General features: G+C 36.7%; 1 protein-coding gene across 9 annotated transcripts in view; it reads left to right on the top strand.

The window, feature by feature from the left end:
* NCOA2 (nuclear receptor coactivator 2) overlaps window positions 1-25,771 on the top strand; it is a 259,126-nt gene that overhangs the window by 172,400 nt on the left and 60,955 nt on the right. The gene's annotated exons all lie outside the window — the stretch shown is intronic.

Raw genomic sequence — 25,771 nt, 5'->3', positions numbered from 1 at the left:
CCTGTCCCACTTGAAGTTTTCATAGCTTGCACAGTAAGTGACTGTCATAATTTGCAAGTAAGAAGCCAGTTTGAGATGGAAACCAGAAGTAAGGAAGTGAACCACCTCCTGTTTCAGCTAGTCAGCATATTTGATTAAGTCTGAGTCTCAACTGGCCATGCCACTGGATTAGAATTTCATATCCTGAATGACAAGAGATTCGAAAGGCTCTAATCTCCAGTAAAAATTCTTTTGTGAAGTCGAAACCCAGAACGTGACAGCTTTCTTCCTGTGGTTTTCTTTTTTTCTGAGATAATTTTATGCTTCTCTTCTTTGATATTTTTGCCTACAGAACAAAAAAAATTAAGAAAATAATATTTTGAAAACACTTTTGACTTTGTGGTGCCAAAAATAAATCTCAGGCATGTATGCGCAGTGTCTCGGTGCTCAGAACTAATATGTGCTCTGAAGTATCCATATGCTCCTTTCCTTCAGGGCCAGGGAGATTATCATCTCTTGTATTGTTTTTGAATGCATCCTCTTCGAGGTCATATTTTTTAATCTACCTTTTATATAATATTTGAAAAGGCAGATTTTAGAAAAATAGTTTGTCTACATATAGATATAGGAGCTTCAAACTACATTTGCTCCTGATCGATCATAAAATCTTGCTACCTGTTAGTATATTATCATCACAGCATTTTTTTTTTTTTTTTGCAGTGCTGGGTATGAGGTAAGTTTTAAATAGAACTATATTTGTTTTATCTTCTAAGAACTTTAACGTATACATATAGTATATACAACTCATACCAGTCCACTCTGAAAATCAGCCTTTATTTTCTGGTTCCTCCATCAAAATTATACATAGTGCTCAACATCCAAGAGGATTCTTGTTTCAATGCCCGTCTTTTCATCTCCTCTTTCTTTTCCCTTTTAGGGTTCACTGGTTACCAAACCTTACTTTTAATCTCAGTTTTATACCATCTTCATTTTTTGTGTCAGCATGTAGATAGAGTAACATTCCTAGAACTCCTGGGAGAGATGGTTGGTTGACGTTTCCTGTTTCTAGTTGCTAATGTCATTGCAGTAGAGAAATCCTTAAGCTGCTTGTTTCAGGTTTCTAAGAATTTTGAATGATTCAATTTTGTGAAAACTACATGTTAGGTAGCACTTTCATGCTTTAAAACAATCATATATGTTTTTTTAACCACTACAAAAGTCTTATGCAAGTTTTTAAAGTTTTGCAAAAGCTTGGTAATTCCCCCTTCAAACCATAAAACATGTTGAGATGTGTCATGCTGGTCCTGTGCCATGCCTTAACTGCAGTGTTAATAATAAGGCTGCATGTCATAACCACCCAAGAAGCAGCAATAATAAACACCCTGTCACGGCGTATTCTTCCAATAATGCTTCTGCTAATTTGAAAAGCAGCATGTTTTGAAAGGGGAAGCAAAAGTTAAATACCAAACAAAAAAAAAAATTGAAATGCACAAATAGACTTTTGAATTCTCAAGTAATCGAATAGTTTAAGAATATTCCTGGTATAATAAATTGTTTAAAAAAAAGGCAGAATCATATTAAACAGAAGGTAAGTATGGGTTCTGGTACCACTTAGGAGCTTTTTGAATCTGGGCAAATTATTTTCTTTCTCTGAAACAATCTACTCATAGAGAATTGAGCACACCTAGGTCACATGGCTGCTGAAGAAATTATGAGTTGTATACCCGTCGTAGTAAATGTTCAGTTCCATATTAAGGAAGAAAAACTATCCTTTATTTCTTCACCTTTATTAAAATCTTCAGACAGTTAACCCTTCCTTCAGGTAGAAAGCAAAAGGGAAAAGGTTTAAGGATGGTTATTAAAATTCTTTCTCCAGAGCCATTTGAAGAAAGTAAAATGTTTCTGCAGCCAGAGAACTCTGCCCAGCCCATGCATACCTCTGACATTCAACCAAGGTCCAAGGGCAACTACTGAATCAGGCCTAAGCCCTTCCTTCTCACTCTGGGTCTCCCCTGCCCCTACCTGCAACTGCTTTCTCTAACAATTAGTATAAGTAAAATGCAACTATCATCTTTTCATCATTATCCAAACTTAACTGATTTCAGTTGCACTTATCAGCCTGAATAAAATTAACTTGGGAGTTCAGGAGAACATGCCCATTCCATACTAAGTCTGCATCCTAAAAAGTTAAGCTGGTGTGCATGAGGTGCCATACTAAAAAAGTACTGAAAAAACAAGCAAGGCAGGACTCATCATCATGGAACCCCTATAGTATCAGAAGCTATACACATCAGCCAACCATCTTTCCCTCATCAGCTGCCCCTCAACTCTCCATATGCTTTATGGAAGAGGAGAGAGGAAAAGGGTATTTTTAGAATGGCCTAAAGGACAAGAATTGGGAGGTGAAAATACCAGCTGTTTAAATTAATGATCATAGTAGATACCAGCCCACACGAGCATGCATGTTTCAGTGGACCTTGTGGAAACAGAGCAAGTACACACAAGAGTTTGATGCGACTAGTGTGATCACTTAAATATGGAATTCCATTCATGTTGGTGGTTTTCCATTGGCCAGCGTTCATAGGTCCTTAGTTATTAACTAAGTTAGGAACTTAGTAATTAAGCTAGACCTTCTGTTATGACTAGCTAAAATCTCTTTGGGAATTTTTTAATGCCACAGAAGACTTAAATAGTTCTTATTGTGTGCCAGGCACTTTTGAAAGTACTTAGATTTGGTAACCTATTTTTCATTCAAAACATGCCACAGAAGAGGTATGTTGTTTTCCCCCTTTCCAGGTGAGGAAACTGAGACAAGGGTAGTTAACTAGTGTCTTGGCAGAGTCACATTCCCTAAGCAGGACAAGGATGAAATCCAGGAAGTCTGGCTCCGGAGTCTGCATTTTAGCCATTGCAGCAGCCTCCTACCCCCACCCCCACCCCAGAGGCACTTTACCACCGAGCTATACCCACAATGCTTTTTTATTTTTTATTTTAAGACAGGGTCTCACTAAGTTGCTGAGGCTGGCCTCAAACTTGTGATTCTTCTGCCTCAACCTCCCAAGTCACTGAGGTTATAGGCATGTGTGCCTTCACACCCAGCTTCACAGCAGCCTTTTGATGTTAAAATGTGATGCTTATTTTTATTGCTATGATAATTATAAACATTTAACATTTAACATTATAAACATTTAACATTTTGTAACTTAGAAACAGCAGTCTTAGACAGCAAATATTCTTTTTACCCTAATTGGAAAGACTGATACTGCTTCCATTCCACAGAAGAATTATTAAAAGTATGAAAAATATAAGTGATTTAATTTTGGATTACTGTGCTCAATTTCATTCTCTTTACTTGGAAACTTTACCATTTGTGTAGAAAACACATGGTGATTCCTGTTTTCCTAGAAAAATAAAATTGAAATGTAAAATGACTTTAAAAATTGGGGCAGTTTTAAAATGAATACATTGTTACTGTTGTGTTTAAAGTAATACCTCCTCTGTTAGCCCAAAGTAGCCACAACTTTCTCTTTTTCCTAAAATAATTCGAATGAGTTTTTGATTCTGCTCTTGGTGTTAATATTCTTTATAACTGACCGAAAAAGAAAATTTTATGTACATATTTGCTTTGAAAATTGAATAATTTGTAAGTGAAGTCAGTTTTGTGTTCTCCCACACACAGCTGGAAAAGGTCCTGTGAACTTCAGTGTTCTCATTTTTGCTGAGGTCCTGTAGCTAAACTGTTGAGCTGTCTGAACCAAGTTTACATCCAGGTCAAAGATGTTGATTCCCTGGATTCTTTGCTGGACATTTTCCATTTGTGTCTTTCCACCTTTATCCTCTTGCCTTTGGCTTTGGGAGGCTGACTTTCAGGAATTATGTCAATGGATCTTCATCACCTTTTCTCTTGTTGGATATGGTCGATGGGGAGCTCCAGGAAGAGGTAGAGAAGGAAAAGAAAGTCTCTGGGAGCCTTCCTGGAAGGGTAACCTCAAACTGACTGTGATTCTTCCACAAGCTTAGTGTTTCACTCAGGATGAGCCTGTGTAAGTCTCACCTTGAAGGATCTACCCACATCCCTCCCCTCACATCCCCACAGACCTTGGGGTTATGACGGCTCCTAGGCTCTTTCTGGCCCTGGGATTCTGAACTCTGGTATCAAAGTGCTCTGCCTCCATATGTGTTTCATTAAACCCACCTTGATCTATTAAGATGAGTTTTATTATTTGAAAATCTTTTGCTTCTCCATTTAAGTCCACTTTTGATGCAGTGTATTTGAATAGGGAATTTATCAGTTAATGGAAAATCAGAGCTGGGCACGGTGGCACATACCTGTAATTTTAGCTACTCAGCAGGCTGAGACAAGAGGAACGTAAGTTCAAGGCTAGCCTTGACAACTTAGTGAGACTGTCTCAAAAAATTTTGAAAAGGGCCTAAGGAAGTAGCTTGGTTGTAGAATGCCTTTGGGTTCAATCTGCCCCAAAAGAGAGAGAGAATTGGTTTCAAACTTTTTGTTGTTGTTGTTAAGGCAGCTTTATTAGTGAACAACAGAAATGAAAATGTATTACAAAACCTGGGTTGGTATAAGCTAGATTGAGGGAGAAGTTACTGACTGGAGCTGGCACCCTGCAAGATCATTTAAGTGATATAGTTATGATTATTTAAATTATGTAATTTTGGTTTATAGTGCTGATATGAGAATAGTAGGATTCTCTATTGCTTCATATGCATGTGAATTTGCCCTAATATTGAGGATAGCATCAAAAAATAAAGAAGCATTTTAAGGGGGGAGGGAGGCTATTGATATGGTGGAGTCAACAAGGAGAACCAGTTATTGAATTCTCAAAAATGTTCAAGCCAATTGTTAAGCACAGTCATTATTAGTAATCATATAGACTTATAATTGAATTATATAAAACAAAGTAAGGAAAACTAAAACTGTATTTTACCTTTATGTTCTAGAAACTATTTGTGTTTTGCATTTATATGGTTGGAATACTATATGATCTTGCCTGTTATGTGTATATTCCTAAGTCTCATAAAAATATTCCCACCATAGGAACTGGTACACAAGCAACTCAGGGCTTGATTTATTCTTTTGTTAGCCGTCAGTCTAGACTTAATAAAGTAAAGGCAAAAATGTTAATAATTAACTTCTAACATTTTAACATTAAATAGCCATGCATGGAGGTGGGGCTGGGGTTGTGGCTCAGCAGTAGAGTACCTGCCTAGCAAGTGAGAGGCCCTGGGTTCAATCTTTAGCACCACATGAAAATAAATAAAATAAAGGTATTGTGTCCAACTACAACTAAAAAATAAATATTTAAAAAAGTAGCCATGCATGCATACTCACAAAATGTTACTCAGTTCAACAAAGGTGTCACTCATGAATTGACAGTTTAATTCATACATCTTCATTATTTTCTTTTTGTCTTAATCATTAACTTAAATGGAAATTTCAACAAACATTCATTTGGAACTCTGCTCTTTTGTCATTTGTAATCATGGGTAATACAAGAATGTGGCAAAAACCAACCAGAGCATTCTATTCGAGAATCAATTGGCCATATTGAGTTTATCATAAAGAGAATTGTATATTTTATTATCATTTATAAATTACTATATATCCTTTACGCTAGAAGAATTAATAATAAATTTATTGTGATGCATCACCCCTCCAAAGTCAGTTTTTAAGCATTTGCCAATATACTGTTGGATGAACAGGTCATATTGGTAAATGTAGAAATTCATAAACTAACAGAATTATTTTAAAATTCAAGGAAACAGTAATAAAAACAACTGCAGCACTTATAAGCAAAGTGTAAGAACCTATTAAAAATGTATTCTTTTCCTTCCCGTTCTTTCTTCCCCCATGTTAAATGCATGAAATTCTTATGATGGAAATTCAGTTATTCAATACTAAAGCATAGTCATGAACTCGTAGCTGTCACCAAAGTAAGCAAAAGTGTTCTGGTATAAGATCCCTTCCAGCAATAGGATGTCTGTAAATCTGGCTTTTAGAGGTGAGGCTTCCAGACATTGCTTATGTTCCATGTGATAAAAATCTTACAGTGAAGGACGAGTCATCAACTAGAAGGTATAAGATTAGTGATGAACCTGCTCTCTCTCTTCCCCAAGCCATGTGCAAGTTTGTTAACTTCTCTGAGCCTTTATTTCCAAATCTGTTAAAGGGGTATGCCCACTTCATAAAGTTGTCTTGTGATGATGATGTTTGATAATATTTATAAAGAGCTATACCTAGTGCTTGGCACATTGAAAGATTTAATTAACAGCATTTTTATTACTCTTATCATTGTTTCTGACATCAGCACTTGAAGGTATCATTTAATCTAGATTTTCTTTCTGAGGACATCATAACAATTTTGGGATATTTTCTGTTATAACTTTAAGCTTCATATTCTTACAATCTTTTCATTTTAATACAGATATTAGTAGAAGCTGTCAAAACTGTTTAGTCAGAAAAATCAGAAGTGTGTCACTTCTTGTAACCACTTCTGAACCCTTCCCACCAGATCTGTTACCACTGGACTCTTGTGTCTGCCTCCTGCTAGACCACATCACCTGGGGACATTTATAAGAATTTTACTTTAAGGGGAACTAAAAAGGGCAAGAGTCTTGATAGTTTTGACTTCATCTTCAAGCAGGAAAGAATCTGGCCCTAGCTTACTTGAAGATCTAAAGCTGTTCTATGTTTATGTTTATGTTTATGTTCATGCATCTGGAAAGAAACTAAATTTTATTTCTTTGATAATAAACTTAGGTTCAGCAGTCTATACTTGATATTGTAATTTTTAATGAGATAAAATATTTTTCCACTGAGCGGGACTTAGTTCATTTTTGGTTCACATTATTAATAGAATCATTAAAATCAGTGAGCAGGAATAGAATTCCTATTGTCTTTTCTCCTTGGAGTCCCTTCATTATTTTATTTCATTAAATTACATGGAAGGTGTTTTGGTGGTTTTGTTGTTGTCATTATTGTTGAACAGCTTTCAGGTGAAAAGGATATAAATCATTTAATATATCTTTTTTTATTGGTTGTTCAAAACATTACAAAGCTCTTGACATATCATATTTCATACATCAGATTCAAGTGGGTTATGAACTCCCATTTTTACCCCAAATACAGATTGCAGAATCACAGCGGAGACCGCTGCCGAAGCCTCTGCGGAAGCCGCCCGTTCTGGGGCCCCGGGACCTCCGGGACCTCCCGCTGCACTGGCGTCATCCGCCATTTGGTGTTTTTCCAGAGAAGAAGCTAGGGTATATTTTGAAATCTTAGAAAGATAAAATATTTTTAACTTTTTATAATCATTTTTACAACCTTTTAATTAATATGGACTACTTTCCTTAATGGTTTAAATCAGACATTTTGTTATCATTCACTGGTTGGTTTAGGTTTAAAGAAAATTTTTTCATAGGTATTTTGGTTTTTATTTGCTTTTTTTAAACAAATTAGTAACAACAATTCTGTTTTCCAATCTGTTGTACTGGTAGAACAAAAGAGAGGGAAAGATGACTATTTTTGTGGACCTTAAGACTTAAGATAATTTTCAAGCTGAGATGGCTTTTACATTATTGTATGTGCAACTGCTTTAATTGGTCCTCCCAAGAAGGCTTTATTTTTCCAGTTGTGTGAATTGGGTGATGTGTGTATAAGAACCCACAAAACATAAATTTACTCTCTTTACAGTCTTTAGGTATACCTGATTCTACTATTAACTGTGCATGTTGCTGTACACAGATCTCTAGAACTTTTTCACCTTTCATATCTGAAACTCTAGACATGTTGAACAGCAAGTCTGTTCACCCCCTACCGCCTTCAGATCCTGGTAGCCATCATTCTACTTTATGTCCTACTCAGAGGCGTCTGAGTACTTTAGATATCTTACCTACGTGGAATCACACATTGTTTGTCTTTTAGTGATCAGCTTATTTCACTTATATAAAGTCCTCAAGGTTTATCTATGTTTTTAGCATATGACAGAATTTCCTTCTTTTCTAAGGCTGGATAATATTCTATTATAAGCATATACCACATTTTCTTTATCCATTTATTTTTGTTGGACATTTGTGTTGTTTTCATATCTATTGTAATAGTGTTTCAGTACCCATGGGGGTGCAAATGTCTCTTCAAGATCCTGTTTTCAATTATTTTGGATATATACTCAGAAGTGGGATTATTTGGTCATATGGTAATTCCATTTTTAATTCTTTAAGGAATGTCCATTAAATTACTGCTCATAGTGGTTGCATCATTTTACATGTTCACCAGCAGTGTGCAAGAATTCCTGCTTCTTCATATTTATATATTTGCCAGCACTTGTCATTTCCTTTTTTTTTGGATGATGGCCATACTGATGGGTTGGAGGTGATAATCTCATTGTGGTTTTCATTTGCAATTCCCTAATGGTTAGTGATGTTGAAATATTTTCTAAGAAGACATTTTGAAAACAGTAAGGATCTGCTGCTACCAGTTTGAATCACAGAATGCCTTCTATATATGCTGAATAGTTTAGGGCACTAAACATGATCATCAGTCAAGACTGTGGGGAAGAGATTCTGAGGTTCAGGAAGGTGGTAAATCTGATGTCAGTAGGAAAATGAGAGAAAACCACAATGGCATTGAGGTCTCCTTTCTAGACATTTTGCCTCGTTTCAGCTGTTTCTTATGTTCCCCTAAAAATATTTCTTTCCCTGAGCTTTTTACATTATACTTTCCTTATGCAGGTTTCAAGGAGGAGATAAGTGTTACGGATGGCCTTCCCAGACCATTGGTTGTCTGTCTCTCTCCAGTTTTGGAATGGGTGAACTAGGGCTATGTCACTCCACAGTTCTTTCTTCTTCTTACGACTGTTCTTCACTCTGAAATATGTTAGTTTACTTCTGCTTAGAAAATGTTCACTTGTCATCACTGGTAATAAATATAGGAGTCCATTTTTTATGCTCTCTTTTCCCCAAGCCGTTATTCTTAAGGTATTAACTCTAGGAAAACAATAGTAGTGTTCTTCACCTCAGCTTTGTTGGTAGAAATTGGAGATTCTTAACAGCCTGTGCTTTGTGGGGAGTGCACAAACTACTAAAAATTGACCTTCTGCAGTTTTAGACTTTGAGATTATAATTGTTGCTCTAGATTGTACTTCAGGATTGCTCTTGTCAGTATATCAGATCTTGAATTGTATTTTGTTACAGGTTTTTTAAGGATGTTATGGGTTTCTAAGACGGCAGGAGGTAGTTCACTGAATTACAAGAATTGTAGTCTTCATTATAATAATTATTGATTAAAGACTCTGGATACTAATTAACTTTAACCTGAGAATTGATTTTAATTTGACCCTTTTATTGTGGTAAATATACATAACATACAGTTTTTAAGTACATAGTTCAGTGGCATTAAGTACATTCACATTGTGCAGCCATCACCACTGTTCATCTTCTATGAAATTACTATTCTGAGTACCTCATAAGTGTAATAATACCTTCTTACTCAGTCCATCGATTACCTCTGATTGCAAGACTCCTTCAGGATTGGTGTTATTCCCTATGTTTTGTTGATAAGGAAACTGATCCATAGAAACAATAGTGCTGTGGCTCAATGGTAGTGCACTTGCCTGGCACGTGTGAGGCACTGGGTTCAATTCTCAGCACTGCATATAAATAAATAAAATAAAGGTCTATCAACAAGAAAAGAAAAGAAATAATACTAAGGATGAGGCCTTCAAACTGTTAGGTGACGAAGTAGAATTCAAGCTTAACCAATGGGTCATGCCAAAGCTGTGGTCTTCTGTGTCCCATCATCTGCCTCTGAGAATGATGGTCACACCTTTAACTTTGCCTGTGTTTATTATGACAGAATATTTCTGTGTGTTCTACAGAGAAATTACAAGAGCAGCACACTCAAAATCAAAGTCAAGGTTTATAGTAGTTACTGCTATGTCATTAGGGATAGTTTTAACACATTAAGAGAAGAAATTTTGATGGTGATTTTGGGTTACATGTGGTTTTATTAAGAATCTTCATGGGACTGGGGTTGTGACTCAATAGTAAAGCACTCACCTAGCATGTGCGAGGCACTGAGTTCGATCATCAGCATCACATAAAAATAAGTAAAATAAAGGTATTGTGTCCAACTACAACTAACAAAAATAATAATAAAAAGAATCTTCAATCTTACTGTGACTTCAGGCAAAGGCTGACTTCCACTGTATAATTGCCTCTCATCCAGGTTCCTGTGCAGTCTACACACCTAAGCAGTTCTAACCAGGCACCTGAGGAGTATCTATTGAAGGGAAGAGTAAAAAGGAAAGGTTATCCTCTCCCCTCCAGATGCTATGGTGCTTGTTGATCAGTGAGAAGAGTTTCTCACTTATTTTAAATACCATGTTCATGTATTCAGGGTATTCACGTTTTTCTGGGGTCTTAAAAGGAACATAAAATCAGAGGTACCATGGTGTCCTCCATAATGCTGGTCCTGCTTGGCAACTCATTTCATAGGTGGCTGTAGTGTGGTGTGTGAATCACAGCAGGATATGACCACAGCGTATTTGCAATTGTGGTAAAGAGAACTCTTAAAAAGCTACACATGCTATGTCACAGGATGAGATGGAAAGTGGATGTCTAGAGCCAAGAGGGTAGTTCAGTTAAAACAGTGATTTTATATGACCATTTATAGTTACAGCACATGGGAATATCAGGACCTTTGATCTAACAATGTGGTAGCAAAGATATACAGAATATATAAGTGAGCTTATAAAATAAAGGAAGGAAGTATAGAATTTACATTGTACACTTTCAGAAGCAGAATCACCTTGGCTAACAAGGAAGCTTTAATTTCAGGACTGCTTACTTGAGTGGGCCTCTAATGCTGAGGATTGTACAGTGTTCTAGATAGGGAAGCCACATTTCAATCAGGAAGCACTTCTTTTTTTTTTAATACCTTTATTTTATTTATTTATTTTTATTTGTTTCTGAGGATCGAACCTAGTGCCTCACGTGTGATAGGCAGACACTCTACCACTGAGCCACAACCCCAGTCCCAAGAAGCACTTCTTTACAAGCATTTCAGATAACTATTTAAGGAAAGTCCAGAAGAAATTTGAATCTTCCTTAATGCTTCCTTAATGTTTCACTGTTGTTTCTTTTCTCATTCTATAAATATTCACTTTTATATTTATTTTTGTTTTATTAAAGAGAGACCCCTCCCTCTAGTTGTATAAGCTCTGGACCCTACCAAACATGTAGATCCCTCTTGATACTCTATCAAAAGTTTGCATACCAGCCAATCTGTAATCCCCACTCCATTAAGAGCCACAGTGACAAGAAGAGCCATGTACAGAGTGCTTGCTTTGTACCTGGCACTGCTGTTTCATTCATGCAACACACCTGAGGGTAAGTTGAGTTATCTCCATATTACCAGAGAGGTACCTATAGTTTAGGTCTAGATGCTAAACTTATCTAGACCACCAAGGAATAGAACTAGAATTCAGGTTCCAATCTTTGCCTAGCTTCACTGTCTCCCAGTGGAGAGGAATGATAAAATAAACATGCCACTCAGCTATTTACCCATAGTTTTGCTGGCCATTTGAAAGAAGTTGTTATGAGGGAATTGGGGAATATTTCTTGCAGATTCCAATTTTAGGAGGTGAGGTACACTTTCAAGGGAGCTTTTCCTGTCACTAAAAAAAATAAAAATCCAAAAAAGACTTCTTGATATTTAGCCAGAAAATTGGATACCAAGTTTATTTTAGAACATTCATTTTGTATCCTGTTATGTACAGATGAAGAATTTTTCTGTCACAGTGAATGTTCTATTGTCTCATCATTTTATCTATCCATCTTATTTGTGCAGTGTAACTTCTATATACACAACAGCTCTGTCCTTGACAAGAAGGTATGTTCTCCCATTTCAGAAAATATATTGGAGATAGAATAGACTTTGCTGACAATCACTGTGACCACTGCAGTATTCATTGCATTTTGACCAAAAGTAAAGGAATGGATCTGAGAGCCAAGAGTACCTAGCTGTACACAAGATCATATAGAGTCTGTTACAGCTTGCATTCTGAAAGGAAAAAGTAAAATCTAAAATTCCACCTAAAAAATGAATTTGTGAGATTTCAAATATTTAAACTTAAACTTATGGATATCTATGCCTGTTTGAAAGGTACTTTTGCCTATGTATCTCCTTTTTGTCATTTTGTACAAAAGAAAGCCCAAATTCAGTATGCTCACGCAGAAAAGTTACTTGTTTGACCAGGAAAGAGAGGCTTCAGTTCGAGTGGACTTGGATTCTATTCTTCCAATATTAGAATTTTGATCATCTATACTACAGTTAGAGTCCTGCTGGGCCTGTCCATTTGGAAATAAGATGTTCCATCTTGTGGAATAAAAATGAAATAAATAATGCCAGTACTGGTGTATTGCCCCTTTCTGTACATTCATCACCATGATGGCTTTTTCCTCCCAGTTAATGTGTGATGGCAGACAACAGAATTCCTGGATCATTTTGGGGAGTCTGTTTCCTCTCCTTCCTTAGGCCTGGAATGCTGCTTGATACAGTGGTGATTTCTTAAGTCTTTCTCCATTAGGAATCATGTGCATATATCACCATTTTATAAGATTCCAAGTGTTATGTTTATTTTATTATATCTGATGGGGTTGGAAAAGGAAAGGGGGGAGAAAAGCAAAATCTTTCATAATTTACATGATTATTCTTCTGTCCCTAAATTAAGTTCACCTTCTTAAAGTGTTTTTTCTTTTAACATAAGGGCATTTTGATTTATAGATCCTTCATGTCAGATTTGGAGGAAAAACAGTACATTTTATTTGCAATATTGTTTGAGTGCTGAAATTGTCAATAAAAAATTACTATTTTTGTCTCACTCTGGTATGATTGAATTTGCGAGTCAATTTCCTTCCCACATTGTCATTCTTTCTTAAGAAACAAATATGGAGAGTCTTCAACCTGTTAATTGTTTGGAACAGAGGGTATGATATTTTCCATTTTAAAAAAAAATGCAGTTTTTTTGTGATTGGATTCCTGAAGCAGTTCTACAAGCCTATCATTAACAATGCTTCTAACTAGAGTGGTTCTTAAAATATGGGGTGTATACAGCTATCTTTCAAATATAGAGAGATGATATTAAAAATAAGATATACTTTCTTTTAGAAGCATTACTAAATTTATTCTGTGTCATTTCAAGTAATAGATACTATCCTCTGGGGCTCTATTTTTATTGATATTCAAAATAGCCTTCCTGCCCTAAAAGGCAGGACCCAGCCACCTGATGTTTATTACAGAGTAGAAGGTTACTGAGGCCAGTCCATCTGCACATCCATATAATTCCTGGAGAGCTGTGTCCTGGCTTAGATATGTCTAGAGGGACATATCTCATGGTTTCTCTAGTAGACCATCCTGACCTGTTCCCTATTCAAGCCTCTGCTTGCCATGCAGCACCAGTCAAGACTCTTAGGACAGGAACAATGTTTCAGAAGGGCTGGTGTGGGGGTTGGGGATATCCAAACATGGGGGTGTGGGCAGTCTGGAAGCCAGGGGCTCCTGTGGGCTCTTGCTGACAGAGCAAATCTTCAGAGACTCTGGACAAAGGTCACCTGTCTTCATAATAGGTCACCTGCTTCCACTAACCATGCCTTTATTTCTTTTTTTTTTTTTTTTTTTTTTTTTTAAATATTTTTTTTGAATTTTTAATATTTATTTTTTAGTTCTCGGCGGACACAACATCTTTGTTGGTATGTGGTGCTGAGGATCGAACCCGGGTCGCACGCACGCCAGGCGAGTGCGCTACCGCTTGAGCCACATCCCCAGCCCCAATTTCTGATGGGATTTTTCTTCTCTGGTCCACTGCAGCACAAAATTCAGGTTTTTTTTTTATGGCACCTCCCAAAGCAAGCCATCCTCCCAACAACTTTTTCAAGATTGTTGAAGAATTGTTACTGCTAATAACAAGTAAAGCAAAATATAACAAGTACAATAATAAAGGAAAAGTCATTAATGTTCAGGAAGTCTTAATAAATTGTTTTTCAGATGTTCTTTGAAATATAAGGGAAGCTTGATTTCAGTCTCTGTCTACTCTCCACATCATCTTTGGTCTTTAGAAACCCTTCAGTTTATCTCTCTTAATCTCACAGAAAATGTTTGTGGTTTCCTTTCACTTCTGTAAAGATTTATCCCACTTGAGTTTATCTCTCCCATCCCCTTTGTCTCTCTACTTTTCTCTCTTTCCTTAGGTTCTGTTGAAAGACAGGAAGAACACCTGGTACATTGTGGGTCTTAGATTACTTGAAGAATTAAAGTAAGGCTTATGTCTTTTTAGAGGAAACCTTCGGCTGATCTCTGAGGAGCTCCTTTGCCACAGGATGTTCTAAAAGGAATGCTAGGAAATGTGGGTGAGGCGTCCATGCAGTTTGAGGAGTGGGCAGGAACCTGCTCTGTCTCTTGAACTGGCACGTGTTGTCTCAAAGTGAATATGCATTACCTGACTGACCACGTGGACCTTTGAGTTTCAAATCTCTACCTAGTGGTTTCAAAGTCAGAGCAATTTTATCTCTGGTAATCTACTCAGTATAGTAGTTAATCAGAATTGCAAGAATATATTCTCTGTCCATTCACTCTTTGCCTAAAAGATACAGTAAAATTATTTTTGTTTAAAAAATTTCCATTAAAAATTTTCTGTTTTCCGGAAATGACCCATGGGGTTGTAAGGACTTGAACTTGAACATCATGAACTTGAAAGTAGAATGAGTTCAATGTCAGCATTCGTAAAGACCCATGATATCAGATATTCTTGTGCCACAGTCATTTATCTACTAGTTTCTCTTTTAGAGGCAAACTCAGTAGACTTACCTCTTTTAGTTCTCATATCAAAGTATCTTTCCCAAAAATAATTCTAACGTTTAGATTTCCTAACCCATTTTTCTCTTTCATAACATTGTCACTTTGATTGTTCATCTTCTCCCAACTGTCTTTTGACTTTCCGTCTTATAAGGAGGTGGCTATTTCCCTATGTTGCTTCTCTTCCATATTCCTCTGAGGAACTTCTTAGGTACTTTGCACGTATCCCGTAAAATCTTATTTTGAGGAGGTCAAGATCTTAAATTGAATTCCCAATTTCCATATTAGGATAAATAAGAGAAAAGATCTGTCACCAATGGGTTTTTAAATGTTCCGTTCCTGGGTTAGTGACTCAAGCTTTTCTTAGAAAGGATGGATCCTGTAACTAAACTAGTGTAGACACCTTTGTAGTTCAATGATGGCATGTTTTTCTCTTTTAAGTCCGCCACTTAACTGGGTTTAACTTTGAAAAATTAGCAAATTATTTTTATTTCTGTAGAGATTGTTCTTAGCCTAAGTTTTTGAGACTTGTAAGTCTAATTTCCTTGCAACTTGGTTTATCCTGAGAGGGCAATATAAAAGATCATTAGCTTTCACATTTTTATTTTCCAAAATTCTTTTGAGTTGCTACACTTCAGAGAACTAATTAGGCCCCGTTAGCATCCTGAGGTGTATGCATTGTTCCTGGTGTGTTGATGGAAGTTTATTTTGAGTTAAGTAATCAGCCCTTGCCATGTTCATTCTCTGATGAAAGCATTCTTAGTGAAACTCTTAGATAATTAGAGTCTCTATTCATTCAGCAACCAGATCAACGCTGTTTCCTAAACTTAACCCTCTACACAAGCTGGGTGTTTCAGCTAAATAAATAAAATACTTAAATTCGTGATAAAACTAATGCCAATAAATTTCAGATTTTCAATTCTTAAGTAAGTCTCTCACACTTCAAAAAGACATTCCACTAACCCCATCTTAGCTCTTGGCTTGACCTTAAACAGTGTACCTGCGTTAAACCCCAAAGAGGGCAAAGCTTGTTCTTTTTGTCTTTGTTTCCAACTACCCAATATCATGATTTCTTTAAAAAAAAAAAAAAACCTACTATTTTGAAAAGAAAATTCTTATAAGGAGGTGGCTATTTCCCTATGTTGCTTCTCTTCCATATTCCTCTGAGGAACTTCTTAGGTACTTTGCAGTATCCTGTAAAATCTTATTTTGAGGAGATCAAGATCTCTGATGCAGTTAGAAATTAGAAAGTAAAATTCCTTGCCCCATTGCCCCATCTGTGTGTTTGGTCTGGTGAGCCCTTAAGGGAGTCTTAGTTGTTTTCTCCACTGACCCATCTCACAAGAAGATCCAATTCAAGTCAGATGGTACATTTTAGGGATATCTGTGTAGATGGTAAATGATTTGGGTGGACCTTCTGGAATTTTGAGATTCTCCAACAGAAATGACATCTGCTGAGCCAGAAGACATGAGTCAGTAAAGATGGTAGCACCTGAGAAGCCAGTGTTGTTACCTCAGCCTGGCCTGCTCAATTGGACACACTCCAGTTGAAGTGCACTCTAATGCATCATGTTCCCCTGGCTGGGCTTGTCTGGAGGGAGAAGGGTCAGGCATTTCCATCCATGAGACAAATACTGTTGGCCAAAAAGCAGCATTATTATAATGTTTTTTTAAAAAAATTATATTTGAAAAAATATACATGTTTTATCTCAGTTTAAATTTATGTTTTCTGTGTTATCCTTGATAACTAAAGCAAAGAAATCCATTATTGTTTGACTGACTTTGGCTTAAATTTTAAATTTATTGGTAGGAAAACCATAGAAATGTTACTAAATTTAATGCATTAATAGCAATGTCTCAAAAATAATTGTAATGAACTATATTTTCTTACAAGGTTCTGATTCAATTTGTTTTATCACAAAGGCATGTAATATTCTTTTCTGTTGTGGAAATTTGTCTATTTCTTTTCATTTTGACTTAGCCTTATGAAGTCTGTCCTCTCCATTTTTAAACCTGAAGAATTTCAGATTTTTCTCTATCATACAGTTATTTGTATTGTTATCTGAAGTACTTTATTTGTAGTTTATTTGTAATTTGTGAGCCGGTCACTTTAGATTCTTGTCTTTGTAAGACTGCTTGTAATTATGAATGCAGAACAGTGTTATTACTCAGCGCCTGTCTTCTATAGAGCTCAAAGTGTTCCACATGCATTATTTTATTAAGCCTCATAACATCCCTGTGAGGCAGGGGCATTTTGCAAGCGATTATGGATTGCTTTGCTGAATCAGCACAGCCTTACGGCATTATGATAAGCTTGGGAAAGATTGAGGTCATGTACTAACTTGCTCTCAGGAAACCCTATATGCAGCCAAATATTTTCCTTGGCAACTGCCACCATTCTAGTCTCTGGGAAACCCACTGTCCACTGATGCAGTAAACCACAACAAACAGTACATTTTGAAAGAGCAAATCTAAGAGAGCATTTAGCCACTTTGAGGGGCAGGTGAATTACAAGAAATACCAGGAGAGCATCCCCATCTAGTAAGAGTAAAGAAAGGCTGCCTACTGCTCTTGTAGTCTTCTGAAAACTGGGCCTGTCCAGCTGTCCTATCAGTCATCTGTAGCCACTTTATCTGCCTTACCTGTAAGCCATCATCACCTGGCAGGCAGGATTTCCAAAAACAGGTTTCTTAGACTCCAAATGTCCATCTGCATTAAAGCTAAACTTGTTTCACAATGCCGTTGGATAGAGCTTTTCTGAAGTCTTGATGATAGTATTATACTAAATCACCTAGCATTTGGAAACTTAAATAGATGATTAAGATTGTAAGTTAGAAAAACACATTTTGTGATGATTTTATTTTAGTATTTGAATGCTTACAGAGTGTTGTAAACATCTCTTATGGCTAGTATATGTAAAAACAATACTAATTTTAAGCTTATGTAAACCAGTTAATTTGATAAGGGATAACTTAACTACTATGAAATAGGGGGTTTTGTATATATTATTAGCTACTGAACTGTGGTATGTTCCATGATCTATATGGATAGTCATAATTCACCTTCTGAGAATTTTTCTTTTTGTTTTATCCATTGGATAGCCAGAGTGTTCATTATTTGTATGTCTATCTCTCATGACTATAAATATTATTATAGAACAAATTTTCAGGCTTTAAATAAGATAATTCTGATTTCTTGCAAATGTATTTGATTACTTGTATAGTCCTTGTATTTGAGAACACATAACCAATATAAAATTCCCAGGAATTACTAAGTTACTGAGGGTATCACAATATTTTTCCCCTTAATTTGCAAAACTTGCTGGAGAACTACATGTATAAGGAAAGAAGAGGATATGATCACGGAAAAGATAGGTTACCATGTTCAGGAAACTTGGAAAATCTTGGCTTTTGTTAATTTCACTTTGATTTCTGTGTGCACATCATGTCCATCTCTCCTCTTCATTCTTGCTGGGTTTTGAAACATGCAGGTGCCAGCAGTTTCCAAGGCCCTCACCGCCTTTCCTGCTGCCTGGTCGAGGCATGTCAGTTCTGAGTAAAGCTGACCCTTGCTTTATTTTTAATTGCATACTGCTTCAAATAGTTGTGGAAGTTTAGTTGATGATTCACAGCCATTACTATTTACATTGGAGGAATTTAAAAGGTGACTATAAAGATTTATTTAAATCTACTCCTATTGTCATTTTGAAATGAAGTAACTATTGAATGGAGATTTGACAGAAACTCTTTTTCTAGAATGTCCACTGAATTTAGGGTACACTGGTAACCATAAAGAAACATCATATTTTAGCAAATTGGGAAGATCTATCTGGGGATTATTTTTGTAATACTTCCCAGTCTTTCTTTTTTTCTCACCATTTGACCTAATCTCCTACTCTAAATTCAACAATCCTTTTGTACAATTGGACTAAGTTTGGGTATGTGTATTGAAAAATCTATAAATACAAATCAGATGTCTCTCGGTTGTGTAAGCAAATTTTGTTTTTGAAAACTCTTTCATGGCATATATTTGGCCTTCAAAACAAAGCAGATCCTTTATTGCAACAGGTTTACTCAAATTTGGTGTCGGTCATCTAAGATGCTACCTGATGGTGTCAGCTCTTTCCTGGAAAAGGATCTCAGATATTTGAGACAAGACCTAATTTGTATGACCACTTCTTTTCCTCCCTAAATATTTGCCTAAAAATTATCTAGTTTTGCCTTGGTTGTAAACTTGCAGATTTGATCTAGACCGAACCAAATTCTTAGGTACTAGACATTGTTGACTATAAGAGACTTGGGTGGTGTGGGATTGTAAAATTTTTTGAGAAATGGGCCCCCTACCCACCATGCGCCTCATCACCCAGAGAGTAGATACCCTGGACCCTGGTCTTCTCTAGTCCTGTCTGCAGAGAGCTTTTGTCTTGGTATATGCTCTTCACTCACCTTCTAGTCACTGCCTTTGTTCAGGTGAATTCTGGTTGCTTGATCCCTAAAGAGTGTGCCCACTTCTGAGCCCCAGTGTTCCCCCACCTTCCTTGGCTGGCCAGAACCACTATATTACACATACTTATGTAGAGGTCTCATTGTATCAATGCTTGGCTTTCTCTACTCAGATATGATTTAGCATAATTTGTTTTAGGTCTCTAAATTGGATGTTTCTGTATTCTATTGTCAGATTTTTGCATTAGGTACTTTAAATTGGGAACACCTGCTTTTTAAAAAAAAAAAGATCCTCCCATGATTGCTCAAGCAGAGGCCTGAATGAGAGGACTGGGAATAGATGGTAGTAAGCAAAATGAAGCCGAGAGTTTCAACCTCCCTGTGGTATTGTTAGAAGCACAGTGGGGCAGGGAGAGGGATACACAACTCCTTGTAGTGATCCCCTTAGAATAGCATCAGGTCCTATGTCTGTAGAGAAACAGAAAGGAAGACATAACCCAGATGGGAGAAAAACATGTGTAGAGAATAAGCAGGTCTGAGAAGTAGAACATAAAAATGAATCAGAGAGCAAGGTGCACATCAGTGAAAAAGACAGGGGAGCACAGAGACTCCTGGGCATGGAAGGATGACCCCAGGGGAGAGATGAAGGTCAGGTACTAGGATGATTTTGATGTCTGGGACGCCCCCGCCCCCCCTCCTTCCATAGCCACATTAACCATGAACAGTGAAGCTGAGGCCTGAGAGTGAAGCCCTGTGATGAAAGTGAAGGTTGGTGGCAGGGTTGGAGAGAAAGGATCATACAAGTATAGTCACCAGCCCATCCTTCCTCCCTCCCTCTGCCCTTCTTCCCTGCACTGTTATTCAATATCTTTATGGCATTCAGCTTATTTCCATAATTGGGTATCCAAAGTTGAATTTGCCAGCATCTCCAAGGGATTTCAGCCCTCCCTCTAGCTAATCACACTTTCTAGATGGCTCTCCTGTCTCAGGGGTAACCTTATCCTTAGAGGCCAAGGCTTCTCCCAGCACACTGTGTGGGAGGGACACGAAACCCAATAAAGCTCTTCTTTGTACAAGATCCCCAGGCAAATGTGACAATTTATAGAACTCCCCCCAGTAGGTTTATTTATTTTCTAAAGAGCTGTGAGTAACTGGGAAAATCCCCGGTCTGATAAAAACTCCCTTGATGCCCAAACTACTTTTTCATCTGAAGCAGGTTATAACTTCCTAAATGAGAATCTGGATTAATAAATTGGTTTGTTTTTAAGTATGTGTGTGGTTTTTTCCCCTTTTCCTTCATCTCTCAGGTATAGAAAGAACATTAAATGACTTTCCTAAAGGCTCTTCCCAGTGGCCTAACCATCATGGGAATGATCCTGATGCCCTTATCCCATGTATCCTGACCATTTTCCTCATCCTATCTTTACCTAATATTTGATTCCAAAAAGCTTTAAGTCTCTACTCCCCTTTGTTACCTGTGCAGTAAAGCTCTTCAAACAGTTAACTTCTCTAAAGACATTGGTGATCTTTGGATCTTGGCTACGTTGAATGTATTTCAACTCTGACTATAAAAAATTTTTTAGCACCTACTGTGTGCCAGGCACATAGCCTAGGAGCCAACAATGCAGTGAAAGGGAACCCTGATTAAGTAGAGTGTTAGAATGGGGATAGGCAGAGGGCATCAGGAAAACAGAGTAAGGGGTATTCCTTAATTGAAATGAACCTTCTGGAGCAGAACCAGTCTTCAAAGAGAGGGACAGAGGGCAGCCAGGCATTAATATTACCAGGTGTATTGTAGGAATATTGGGACATGAGGCTGGTTATGCCAATGAACAGGATTTGGGAGATGAAATATTCATACTTCTCAAACCAAAGTCTCTTTGAGGATTTTAAAAACAACTTTTTTATATATAACTCTCATATTTAATCTGTTTATCAGAGACGTTCGTTAGTGCTCTTCCAGTGTAATTTTGTTGACCTTGCTTTTGATTTACCATGTATATTTGAAAGAAATGAAACATTTATATAATTTTGTCTTTTGTGAGTCTGCCCCAAATCTTCTGAATTAGCGTGGAGTCATAACTTAATCTCATTTTTAATTTCTTTACACCCGCTGGTTTTTGTTTTTATTTTTTCCTTCTATCTAGTTTTATTCTCATTGTTCAGTCTTTAAAAAAAAATATGATTCGATTCCTTCATTTCCTAATCTAGATAGCTTCTAAAACCTTAGCTAAGCCCAAGGAGTTAGAATTTATGCTAAATAAGCAGTTCTCATCGTATTTGGACCTCACCTCTCGGTAGTCCATGGAGGTAGAAGATACAGAAATGTACCATGGTCACATCAAATGAGTGAGTGCAGCCGAAACAAACTTAAATGATATGCACTTGTTGCCTTTCAGTTCATTAACTTACAGCACTTCTGTTTTTGTGTTTTGGGGGTTTGTTTGTTTGTTTGTTTGTTTTGGGTGCCAGGGATTGAATCCAAGGGTGCTTACCCACTGAGTCACATCCCCAACCCCTTTTAAATATTGATTTAGAGACAGGGTCTTGCTGAGTTGCATAGAACCTCACTAAGTTACTGAGGTTGGCTTTCAACCATGATCCTCCTGCCTCAGCCTCCTGTGCTGCTGGGATTACAGGCGTGTGCCACCATACCCAGCTAACTTATAGTACTTCTGAAGCAGTGTTTCCAAAGGTTCTCTTCCTATCTGAGTGGTTTACTGTATGCCTGCTTTTTAAATATTTCTTGTTTTCTTTTTGTGGCCTGTCTTTGAGTCTCTACAGGACTTTAACTGTGAAGTGTAAAAACTTAAATTATCTAAAAGGGAGACTTTGGACAAATTGTTCTATACTCACATGGTTTACAATGAAAGATTATCCACTGTTCATTTTACCTATCAATAAATTCAGTACTGATAGGTAAAATGTGGAGTGTTAAACAAAATAAATGTGGGTGACAGCAGAATGAATTAGAGCTACAAAGAACAAAGGCATTTTCCAGCCGTTTACACCCAGAGTCTTTCCTAGTGGCCATCCTCTCTTGATAAGGTAGTAAGTTAATTTTAAATGCAGACCTACATATTTCAAACTTGTGACATGAGTGTTGCTTCTCTTTAAGTAGTCATGTCTTGCCATTGGTGAAAATGAAACTACGTCCGTTGCTTTCTCTGAAGCAGAGCTTGAGATTGTTCTGCTGGGAGATGGCCTTGAGATTGGTTGATTTTGCTGTTTCTTGTTGCTGAAGGGAAATCATGGTTGTTAACAAGGAACTCAATGTCAGAAAGAGAGGGAGGCAACTTGGGGCTTAGGTTCCTCCCACTACTAAAGAAAGTGCAGCTGCGCGTTTTTAATATGCACGGCAGGAGATTTCAGCAGCTCGATGATATATAGTGCATTAATGTTGAAAAGATAAACACATTTGGAGAGCACAGGAAGGGCCTTGTGTTTTTATGTTAGCAGAATGCTTCCTAATGAATAAGAATGTGCTGCTGGCTTCACAGAGCCATATGGCAGCTTTTCTAATTTTAGTTGGGTGCAGATGCATAATTCTCTCATTTTACCTTCTAGAACCTTTGAGATGCTACATAACTTTTCCTGTAATATTTAATCTATAGTGCTTGGCCAGAAACCGCCTGTCATTGTTTCAGTGACTTCTTTGCTCTGCATGGGTCTCACTGCTGCTGGGGTTTGACAGTCATTTCACCTGAAGCCATCCAGTTTCTAAATGCAAAAAAAGATGGCAATTGTTGATGTATTCCCAGTAGAGTCTTAAAATTTGTTGTGGAGGTGATTAGACTTGTGTTTGACATCAGTCCGCTGAAAAATTGATAGATTTCTGGGTGAGTGATTTTACCCAATTTTGAAGCAGTGGAATTAATTATAAAACCTTGACAAAGTATCAGGTTCATTTTAGTCAGAGATTCTAATGTTTTAAGTGACACAGCCTCAGCAAAAGCAACTATCTTCATGCTTGACCAAACATAAAAATAACTTAAACTTTTAATTGGCTTTCATGTCAGAGATATCTAAACATGGGCAGTGCAAAGAGGTTTTAATGTATGTGTAAATCGCTTGTGGATTCTCTTTCAGTTGATGCATTTTTACAGAGTGAGTGCTATTTGTTTGAATTCTGACTTTTTTAAAAAGATAGGCCAATGTCCACAACTTTCCTGCAGCCTTTTCAGATGATCCAAAAAGAGGAAGGAAAGAAAGAAAGAATATTAGCTTCTGCCGTAATGGCAGTATCACCCTTCCCCTGTAATGGGCAGGCATGAAACCACATGTAGGTTTCCGAGTAATCGGTGGTGGTTGGCACTGCTCTGCTAGAGTTAGAAAAATCATGTGGCTGTCCCTTGAGCCATGACTGCCACCCCTGTGAAGGGATGGGACTCCGTTTTCCTAGTGTTTTGAGGAAAGACTCTGAGATTGTGTTCTCAGTGCAGTTGCCTAATAAACTCTGTGATAAATGAAAGTCAGTGTTAGAAGAATATATAAAGGTCTTTAAAAAAACAAAACACTACTTTATGATTTACAAATATCTAATGTACTTTTTTACAGATAAAGTAATTTTTCATTAGGATCAATTTTTGATTTATTGCTGTTCTCACCAAAAAACTGGAATTTTACTTTGAAATTTATACGTATGTATGCCAGTGATAAAAAGCATTTTAATCAAGTTTCTTCAAAAGAGTATTTCCTTGAGGCTGGGGATGTGGCTCAAGCGGTAGCGCGCTCGCCTGGCATGCGTGCGGCCCGGGTTCGATCCTCAGCACCACATACCAACAAAGATGTTGTGTCCGCCGAGAACTAAAAAATAAAAATATTAAAAATTCTCTCTCTCAAAAAAAAAGAGTATTTCCTTGTATTTTTAAATCACTTACATTTATAGAGATCAAATGCTTCCCTATTTACCTCTCCTTTTTTTCTGAGAGAAAACATGAATAATAATTACTTATAAAAATATGCAATATTATATTAATGATTTTCCCCCCAGTTTGTGGTATGATTCATCTTAATACAGTCCCTAAAGAGATGGGGTTTTGTTCTTTGCTTTGAAACTGGAAATTTAATTAATTGGTATTGGATTTCTTGGAGTGCAGGCAAATGGAGAAGGGGACCAGGAGGGATTGCTCTCGAAGCAGCCACGCAGGAGGAAAGACTAGTTAGAGAAAGATTAGACAGGCATCCTTGGACAGTCTCTCCACTCAGGGTTTTGCATTTGTAAAGTGTGCTGCTCTCAAAAAAAAAAAAAAAAAAAAAAAAAGAGCTATGTTCTGATTTTTAGAAATTAATAGGAATGAAGAAAAGGATAGATTCATTTTCATTATTATTTTCTTAGGTCATATTCTTTATCTAAAAAGAATAATGGAAGACATGATGAAGTCAAAACATAGAGGAGAAATCTTTTCTTAGGCTCTGAAAAATTGAATTTTAGCATCTCTTTCTCCAATTCAAGAGTTCCATCTGTAATAATGAGAATTTCATAAGGTTGTGATCATATGAAACTCTGGGACTAGCTTTCTACTGTTGAGTTTACTGAAGGATATTTTTGTAACAGAATATATTTTTATGGTTAATGGATGCAAAATATAGAAAACTATATTTAGTTTGTGACCACTGAGAAAACTGCCTAATTTTAAAATATTAAATACTGTGTTTCAGTATAGTAATGCTGTACTTACAGAAGTATAAATATATCTAAGGATTTAAGCATATTTTTATCTGGAACATAAAAATAGCATACTCGTTACTGAAATGCTCTGTCAAGATACCAGTATATGTCCTGTTAACATAATAGTGTATTCTCAAAGGAGTCCTTCTCTTCTTCCTTCTCCTAACCTTCCCCCTCCTCCTATTTAATTTCAAGGTTTAACCGAACATTGAAGAGAAGTGGCAATTATTTCATGAAAAGTACCCAAATAGCATCAATTCAGTGCCAGTTTAATTTAGATTCCAGTTAATTTGGTAAAGCCATATTTCTGGGTGTTTTCTATCTCTTCATACTATTGATTTATGTTTAATATTGAGAAATGATCAAAGCACAAATTCAGTACAGAATTGAAAAATAGATAACAAATTGGTTAGAAAATATTCATATTCTGAACATTCTTCTGAGAACAGGAGTAAAATGCCCCAAGTTCTTACCCTTTGGCTCATATTTATTTTGTTCACATAGTAATGAAAATTCCTCATTCTTTTAATGTACATAAATTTCATATATGTAAAAATTGCAATATTTTTTAAGAATCCTCTTGCAATTAATCTACAGACTCAGTTGGAGTTTGCTTTCAAGTTACATGTTCCATGTTCCGCTAATATAATTTCAAATTGATCTTGTGAAAATATTTGTAGTTTCTTTTGTGTGTGTGTGTGTGTGTAATTGTAGATGGACAGAATGCTTTGATTTGTTTATTTATATGTGGTGCTAAGGATCCAACCCAGTGCCTCACGCATGCTAGGCAAGTGCTCTGACACTGAGCTA

This window comes from Spermophilus citellus (assembly GCF_964194105.1).
Source record: "Spermophilus citellus genome assembly, chromosome: 14".
Classification (NCBI taxonomy): Eukaryota; Metazoa; Chordata; class Mammalia; order Rodentia; family Sciuridae; genus Spermophilus; species Spermophilus citellus.
This window is presented reverse-complemented; position numbering and strand designations above follow the sequence as displayed.